Genomic DNA, 9449 nt, shown 5'->3' with positions numbered 1-9449 from the left:
CATGCTGAGGAGGTTCAATCATATCCTGATCATCCAGACAGATTTGATGTTTATAAACAGCTGCTGTGTAGAGATGGTCTGACTGGTCGCTCTTACTGGGAGGTGGAGTGGACAGGAGACGTTGAGATATCAGTGAGTTCCAGAAAAATCAGAAGGAAAGGAGACAGTACTGACTGTTTGTTTGGATGGAATGATCAGTCCTGGAGTCTCATCTGCTCTGATGATCGTCCTCGTTCTGTCAGGCAAAATAAGACAGAAAAATCCATCACCTCCTTGTCCTACTCTGTCTCTAACAGAGTAGCGGTGTATGTGGACTGTCCTGCTGGCACTCTGTCCTTCTACAGAGTCTCCTCTGACACTCTGATCCACCTCCACACCTTCAACACCACATTCACTGAAACTCTCTATCCTGGGTTTTGGTTCAGATCTCCTGGTTCGTCAGTGTGTCTGTGATGAGGTGAGTGTAAAGAAAGTCCTCCTGTTGGAGAAACACTCTGACTGTTGAGTAGAAAAGAGCGTGTGCAAAGAGCGTGTAACTATTGCAGTGTTTAAAGTGTGTTAGATGGAGGAGTTGTACAGGGTGATGGCCGTGGGCAAGAATGATTTCCTGTGTCGTTCAGTGGTGCTGTAGTGGGTGGGAGGTATTATCCAACATTGTCTTTATCTTGGACAACATCTGCCTTTCAGACACCACCCTAAGGGAGTCTAGCGCGATCCCCACAACATTACTGGCCTCAATCTGCTGCCCCAGCATGCAACAGCATAGAGGATAGTACTGGCCACAACAGAGATAAAACAAGATAAGTGTTTGAGCAGTTATGATATCAGGGACTATCTAGACATGTGTGACAATACTGAACATGTCACACGACACACCTTAGATGTCATGTGATCCACTCTCAGTGCAGACTGAGAGTGGATCATTCATGACTTCAACATGTTGAAATGAGTGTTGAAGAAACATTCAGTGAAGTAAAGTTTCCTTCACAGGATTCATGTGAGCACCAGATGAACTTTACAAAGAATCAGTGGATTTATCTTCTGTTTGAGAACAACTTTTAGCACTTAGAGCCATCTTAAGTCAATTTTTTCCACTTCTCACTCACTAACTTCTCATATGATTTCAGATCCCTGCTGTCCCCCACCTGCCCTGTAGGTGGCCTCAATGTGTTCCCACTGTAAAGAAAACAAAGAAAAAACAACAACAGCAAACAGAATGAAATGACCTGAAATCACTTCAATCTGATGTTTAATGAAAACAGTTCAAAGTCAGCAGATCAAATGTTCAAACCGGAAATGTCTCTGATTGTTGAAAAGTAATTTTTTGATTTTTGATGCTAGCAACATGTTTCAAATATTTGGCTCAGGGCTAACAAAAGGCTGCATCCTCATTGGCCGACCCGCCCACGAACCCTTAATATAACCCAGACACTACCATATGCATGTTTGGATATTAACCCACATAGCAGACAGGTCTGGCCTGGATCTGGTGTCAAGCCAGCACTGCTGGCTGACTTCTGGCATGATAAGTGATATGTCATCCAGATATGGGCCAGGCCTGGTGTAGATAAACCGTTTATGTGATGGCATGTCACATCTGGCCCGATTGTGGTTTGGTTTATGTTGTCCAGCTTCATAGAAAACAGGTCTGGCCCAAATCCGGCATCAAGCTGGCACTTCTCACTGTCTGGTGTCATGGCAAAGTGTATGTCAACCAGATGTGGGCCAGGTGTGGCTATGATGGCACTAGTTATGTTCCTAATTTCCTATTTTAGTTAGAAGACCCAACTGCCATGTTGCAATACTACTTTGCTTTTTTGAGAAGATATTTATTACCAGATATAAACCAGAGTGAATCCTCTCACTGCTCGTAGTGTATCGTTGGTGTTTTGTGTATTTGAGAGTGACAGAGATTGGAAATTTAATGAACTGCTTCTTCATCCATGCAGCCTGGCATAAAAGGTAGATTTCCATCTCTACAGGAACATTTTGACATAATCACTCCCAACAAAACTGTCAGTGATGTTACTACTTATGTTTTATGTTTGCAATGCAATGTACTGTAATAATAAGGGATGATGAATAAGGAAATGTGTTTGGTGATAATCTATGACAGATGTATTAAATTTTACCTGGAGTGCAGTTTGTTACCTGCAGTGAAATGGCAGCACTTACAGCCTCTAGTATTTTTGAGTATGATGCTTTAAACTTGGTACAGCTATGTTTTTAGGCCCTTTCTCCTATCATTCCTTGCCGGACCTCTTAAGTTCCACCAGGTTAATTGAGAGCATTAGTGCACAGCCACTGAATCTCAGTGAGATTTTACCTGGATAAATAAATGATTAATGATATATATATATATAGGTTTTTTTTTAAAAAGGACATTCACAGATTGGTCTCAAAACCACTCCCTTGATATCTTTTGCAAGTCATTCAGTTCCCTTTTGACAAACTGTAGACAGGCTATCATGTGTCTTTTCCTGAGGTGTGGCTTCCATCTGACCACTCTACCATACAGGCCTTGTTGGTGGAGAGCTTCAGAAATAGTTGTCCTTCTGGAAATCTCTTTTCTCTCCATAGAGCAAGGCTGGAGCTCTGTCAGAGTGACCATTGGATTCTTGGTCACCTACACTCAGCTCATCTTCTACCATTGCTCACATTGGTTTGGCAGCCAGCTCTAGGAAGAATCCTTCCAGACTTCTTCTATTCACAGATGATGGCAACTGCTGTACTCTCTGGGTCTTTCAGTGCTGCAGAAATTTCTTTACTCTTCCCCAGATTTTTTTCCTAGATACAGTTCTGTCTCAGCAGTCTACATAATTAATACTGTAATTCCTTGGACTTCATGGTGCTCTGGCATGCACCGTCAACTATATGATCTTATCAAATCCTAAGTTATAAAAAATAATCACCAATCAAATGAATTTTCCACAGGTGGACTCTTATCAAGTTGGGAAAGATCTGAGAGATGATCAATAGATGCACCAAAACAGGATGCATGTGAGCTCAATTTTTAGTGCCACAGCAAAGGCTTTACATACTCGCCTGTGAACAATTAAATGAATCCATTTTGTAATAAGGCTGTAACATGACAATATGTGGAACAAGCGAAGTGCTTTGAATACTTTCTGGATGCTCTGTGTTTTTTTTGTTTATTATTTTTTATCACTTTTAAAACGTTTAAAGTTGTTTTTTATATATGTGTTTGGTTAAAGTATAAGAATGTACAATATTTGACAGATATTTGTCAGCAGAATTCAGTCTGTGACCAACAAATATTTAAGTATTGTGTGACTAAAAAGAAAAGTACATGTACAGCAAACATATTAAATATGTGTTTATTATTTCCTCAACCTGCATTTTATAGTTATCTCTGTGTTGCAGCGCCACTCTGTGGAACGATGATGAACTTCAGTTAAAGCTTACTTCAAATCTCAAAGGTTGATGTTGGACAGCAACAGACAATTAAATAATCAATAAAATATATTCATGTGTTTAAACTCAGACTTTTCCTATGGTCTAATCATATTTGACTCAGTTTTTTTTTTTTTAACGGTCACCATCAGCTCACAGTGAAGCAGATCAAAAGTAGATACAAGCACCAACATGTTTGCTTGTCCCACAAAATAAAAAAGCACAACACACACACAAAAACCACGCCTTATTTATATTAATTAAGTGGATCAAAACACATCAAAAACATCACTCACCACAGGCCATAGTTATCAATGACTATAAAGTCATGTATACACTGTCTTACCATGGAACTTGCAAATGAATCCAACCTTAACCACACAGAGGCAGTCCACCAAATCATCAAGCAATGTAACACTGGCAACCCATACACCTGAACAAGAAACTCTGGCTAGTTCTAAAACTGGATTGTGGCAAAGAAAAGCAGAATAAATGCAGTTTATGTCCTCGTCATGTAACCCACAACCTGATCTTTATCCTCTCAAGAATATTTGAGGGTGCCTCAGAGTTTGCCCAACCAGTCTTTAAGTGTTTTATGGAACTGAAGAAAGCATTTGACCGTGTCCATCGAGGTATCCCAACTGCTGTGGGAGTATGGTGTGTATGGCCCGTTATTATTTTTTTGGCATTTAGTCCCAGTACAACTGTAGTGAGAACTTATTTCATACTGCCAGCAGTAAGTTTAATTTCCAGTGTGTATTGGACTCTATCAGGGCTTCTTTTTTTTTTTTTCTTTTTTTTCCATTTGATTCACCTTTTATTGTTTATTTTATTTTCACTTGCTGAATACGAATGAATAAAGGTTTAACTACAGCTAGCTTTAAGGCCTGTGGTACATAGCTGATTATTAGAGATAGGTTGATCATATTTAAGATCGAAGAATTAATTAATGGCAGGACTTCTTTGAGCAGTTTTGTAGGAATGGGGTCTAAAAGACACGTTGATGGTTTGGAGGAAGTAATTGTTGAAGTTAACTCAGAAAGATCAATTAGAGAAAAAGAGTCTAACTTAACATCAATGGTACTAAGAGTAGCTGTAGATAATATTACATCTGTGGGATGATTACTGGTAATTTTTTCTCTAATGATAAAAATTTTATTTGTGAAGAAGTTCATGAAGTCATTACTAGTTCACGTTAAAGGGATTGTTGGCTCAAAAGAGCTCTGACTTTTTGTCAGCCTGGCTACAGTGCTGAAGAGAAACCTGGGGTTGTTCTTATTTTCTTCAATCAGTGACGAATAGTAAGATGTTCTGGCTTTGCGGAGGGCTTTCTTATAAAGCAGCAAACTATTTCTCCAGGCTAAATGATGATCCTCTAGATTTGTGACACGCCATTTCCTCTCCAGATTACGAGTCATCTGCTTTAGGCTACGTGTTTGAGAATTATACCACGGAGTCAGGTACTTCTGATTTGAGGCCTTAGTTTTCACAGGAGCTACAGTATCCAGAGTCGTACGTAGTGAGGAGGTGAAATTATTAACAAGATAATCGACCTCTGTTGGGGTAGCGTTCAGATAGCTGCTCTGTGTTGGTACAGGGCATTGAAGATGACAACAGTGGGTGGGTTATATTCTTAAACTTAGTTACAGCACTTTCAGAAAGACATCTACTTTGATAAAGTCTACTCTCCACCGCTGTGTAATCAATTATTGTAAATGTAAATGCTATCAGGAAATGATCAGACAGGAGAGGGTTTTCAGGAAACACTGTTAAATGTTCAGTTTCTATGCCATATGTTAAAACAAGATCTAGAGTGTGATTAAAGTGGTGGGTGGGTTCTTTTACATTTTGAGAGAAGCCAATTGAGTCTAATAACAGATTAAATGCCATGTTGAGGCTGTCATTTTTAGCATCTACATGGATGTTAAAATCACCCACAATAATTATTTTATCTGAGCTCAGAACTAAATTAGATATAAAGTCTGAGAAATCAGACAGAAACTCTGTGTAAGGCCCAGGTGGACGATAGATGATAACAAGTAAGACTGGTTTCTGAGTTTCACAGCTGGGGTGGACAATGTTAAGCATTAAGCTCAGTTTTCAGCACCAAGGACATAGAGCAGCACCCTGAGTTTCAGCACCACTAAGTCCACAGACTGGGGAGCCGACTCAGAGGTTTCTCACACAGGAAACAGCAAACACGGCTACTCACAAGCTTTAAAACAAAGTTAAAACCCTCTAAGATTTCTTCATAACCAAATTGAACTCAGTTATTATTAACGATGATGTTCCACTCTCCTGGTGCTCAACCTGTTGTACCTAAGGGCTAAAACAGACAAACAAGAAGAGAAGAGATATGGACAAGCCTGCACAGACTCTGGTAAATCACAAGACTTGGGGTGCGTTTTTCTGGGGGTGGACATAGTAAGCAATGATCCAAACAGCTTGATCTCAGGGTGGGAATTGTGTTGGATTTATTCACTCACACCTTGGTGGCTGAAATCAGTGTTTAAATGCAGGAGCATATAAATGACATGTGCAGTGCATTATTATTATTTTTTTTATCATTATTATCCATCCATACTTCTTCTTCAGGTTATCTGGGTCCGGGTCGTGGGGGCAGCAGCCTAAGCAGAGAAGCTCAGAACTCTCTCTCCAGCCACCTCCTCGTTTAACTGACAGCACTTTAAAGTCTGAAGGACGTCTTGTTTTGCTGAATCCTGCTGTTGATGGGACAAATTGTGCGTGTACAGTTTGGGAAATGAAAAATATGGTATTGTGCCATTTTAATCCTTCGACATTTGTTTGATTTTATTTCTCATCTCTCATGTCTATGTAACAGATTTAGAAGGGAGAAGATTCCGTTTAATCAGCTGCAACACAAGCTCAGTAATGGAAGTATCAGAAAGTGTGGTATCCACACAAACCTCTGAATCTCAGCTAAAAGCGCATTTAAACCATTTGTACAACCACCAAACACAGCGAAAACAACAAACAGTTAAAAGTGCTGTTGTTGTTCCATTAAATGCCCATAAACAAACACAAAGAGCTTCGTTAACACAGAGCCATGGCCAACTAAGGAAGCAATACATTTTCTAAAAGCTGAGATCTCACAGATTACAAAACTTCAATTTTCTTGACACGCCAACAAAAATTCACCAAACCAGTTGCAAAAGCAGTTAACTTTATTCTCTTGGCTCAAATGATTAAAAAGAGGTGTCAGTCATGCAAATTGGCCAGTAGAAGCTGAAACAAACATATTAGGCATTTAAATAAAGTAAAATCATTTCTGCTGTTCAATACCTAAGACATTTCAACAGATGGTGCTAAAATGTCCCAAATGGCAAAATGCCTGGCTATCTATTCATTAAAAGTGATGTCAATTTCCACTGTTTCACTTCAGCAGCATCAATATTTGCACAGACAATGTTCATATGTTGATTCCTGGATTTCTGGACTTAAATGTGAAGCAAATCATATTTTCAAAGTGGTTTTAAAAAAAATAAACAAAACCAAAAATAAATTAGATGAGGAAAAAACTGAGAAACTCAAATGTCCCAGCCTCAGTAACTTTGACACAATAATATCTGCTGTAATATTTACACCTCTGATGAACTCTCACAAGTGTTAACTTTATTTTGATACCAAGATTGTTTACACAGAGTTTGTAATTGCAGAGAAATACTCATTTTGGACATGTGACTTTTGAGCAGGAAGCTCAGAAAGCCCCTTCGTGCTTAACATGTTTTAAACAGCCTGAGCAGTCAGACGGCATATTTGTAAATCAGTACATGAAGGTGTGGCACTCTCACAGTGTTCAGGTGTTATGTTACGCCTCCTTCCAGGGAGCAACTCAACTGCGTGTCCGTGTCCAGGTGTGGAGTGGAGCTTGTTGTCCGCGTGTGTTTGAAGAAACTGTAAGTTTGCTTTGGTTCCTTCTTTAATACTTTGACTGTTTTTCTGTTCTGTGATGTTTGGACCTGATGTTCAGCTATTATATCAAGACAAACTTTAGATCACTCTTGTGTTTGAAGACAAATCCACATGAGTATAGATTATTGATTGGCCGGAATCAAACAGTTTGATGAACATTCATTCATGTGACAGTTTCAGCTGCTGCTTACAAATCTGATAACCTGGAGAATTTGGTCCCACACTGACGGCACTGATGAGGAAGATGTTTGTCTTCTAAATCACATGACCACTGCTATTTACAGTAAAACTGATGCGATCAGTTTAGCTGCAGGGCAGGTGTGATACAACTATATCGCAAAGCCTCATTGTTCAGGTGTGAGTCAGTGTGAGAGAGAAAATGATGTGTATGTTCTTTAGGGCAGATTTTTGAGAAGCTGCAGTTAAAAAGAATTCTGTTTGTACATACTGTAAAACCAAAAGCTGAATTTAGATAAAGGAAAAGTTGTTAGTTGAGCTCTTCATTCATGTGATTTGTTTTCATTAAATTGACATTTTTTTGTGCTTCAGCTGGAGACACTTTTGTTTTGAAAGTGTTTGGAGTATTTGTTGTTTCTGAAACATGAGCTGGAGTAAATATATCCTCCTTTTTGTCTTATTTACATCCTCTCTTTGTGAAAATCTCCCTCCTCTCCTTCCCGCCCCTCTTTCCATCAGAAGTGAAGGGCTGACTTGTTCAACATAGCAGCTCATTTGTTTTTAAATACAACATACAGCAAATTTGGACTCAAATACTTGTCATCAACCAAGCACAACGGCATCATCTGTAAGTTCTGCCTTGTGGTACTTTATGTAGCAGTGATACCTGCAGTAAGCAGGACTGAGCCTAAAGGGGGCATGAGGTGTTCTTGACTATATTTATTTCAAGTATGTAGTTACATTATTTGTAGGGCTGTCAAAGTTAATGCATTAACATGGATTAATCCTTCATCATGATTAATGCAATTACAATTTTTAATGCAATTAACCCATCTGGAACACAAAATGGACAACCTTTGGACAAACTGCCAAAATGTGTTGACATTTCAGGGATTTTGAGTCATTCTGCGCTCCAAATGGACTAATTGCATTAAAATTTTGGTTCAGGGGTTACCACCATGACAGGCACCAACCATCTTTTGGCCGCAGCTCAGTGGCACGGCTTCAGCAATAGAGGTGCTGAACATGGTCCATTGACTCAATGTCTCAGTCTCCCTAGGAATGCTGTTGAAGCTCTGCCGAAGGTGTGCGTTGAAGATGTTGTGGACTGGGGCCTCTGCTAGGCGTTCCCAGCCCACCCTCACTACACTACACTGAGCAACATATTCACTTTATATTCACTGTGCCTTACAAGAACGTGTGTACAGCATATGAAAAGCTTGAATCTTTGCCTTTTTCACCCTAACTATGAAACTCAAAAAAACTATTTTTTTTGTTATGTATCATCCACCCGGCTCATACTCAGTTTTTAATCTGATTTAGTGGTGAGTTCAGAATAATCATACTAGGCGATTTTAACATCCATGTAGATCCTAGAAATGACAGCCTAAACACTGCATTTAATTCATTATTGTAATCAATTGGCTTCTGCCAAAATGAGCGAGCCCACCACTTTAATTTAACTATGAGTTTTACACCCAATGCCTTTACTTGCACTAAATTCAAAGGTGAGTTTCTAAATATATTAAATGACAGTGGAGTCACCTGATCTTGACAGTTGATGTGCACATGAATGATGTATGTGTCCTCTGCAGGTTAAGGTAGAAAGTGTGTGTGAGCTGATGTGAATTCAGCAGCATGGATCAGTGTGAGGACAGAGAGGAGGGAGTCCCTCCCTCTGAAACTACTCTGTGTGGGGAACATGAGAGTCAGACCAAAGCTCAGAGGTGAGATGACCATCTCTAACTGTCCACGACTTTTCTTCATGTCACAGCTCAGCACTCACATCACTGCTCCATCATTATCCACAGGAACCAACCTGGACCTCCACCCAGCTGCGTGTCTTTAAAGAGTGACCGGTCTCATGAACATTTCATTAATTTTAAAGACCAGCAGACATCTGATGCAGAGAGGTGAGCTATTAG

At 39.6% G+C, this 9449-nt stretch overlaps 1 long non-coding RNA gene across 1 annotated transcript; it reads left to right on the top strand.

Moving 5' to 3' along the window:
* Nucleotides 1-11: 11 nt before the first annotated feature.
* On the top strand, nucleotides 12-1183 carry LOC120730587. Its single transcript, XR_005695146.1, has 2 exons — nucleotides 12-457; nucleotides 688-1183. It is a non-coding gene; the product is annotated as an uncharacterized LOC120730587 (long non-coding RNA).
* Nucleotides 1184-9449: the final 8266 nt, after the last annotated feature.

This window comes from Simochromis diagramma, unplaced genomic scaffold (genome assembly GCF_900408965.1).
Source record: "Simochromis diagramma unplaced genomic scaffold, fSimDia1.1 OVJJ01000780.1, whole genome shotgun sequence".
NCBI lineage: Eukaryota > Metazoa > Chordata > Actinopteri > Cichliformes > Cichlidae > Simochromis > Simochromis diagramma.
The sequence above is the reverse complement of the archived record's forward strand: the minus strand, read 5'-3'. Positions and strand labels throughout refer to the sequence as shown.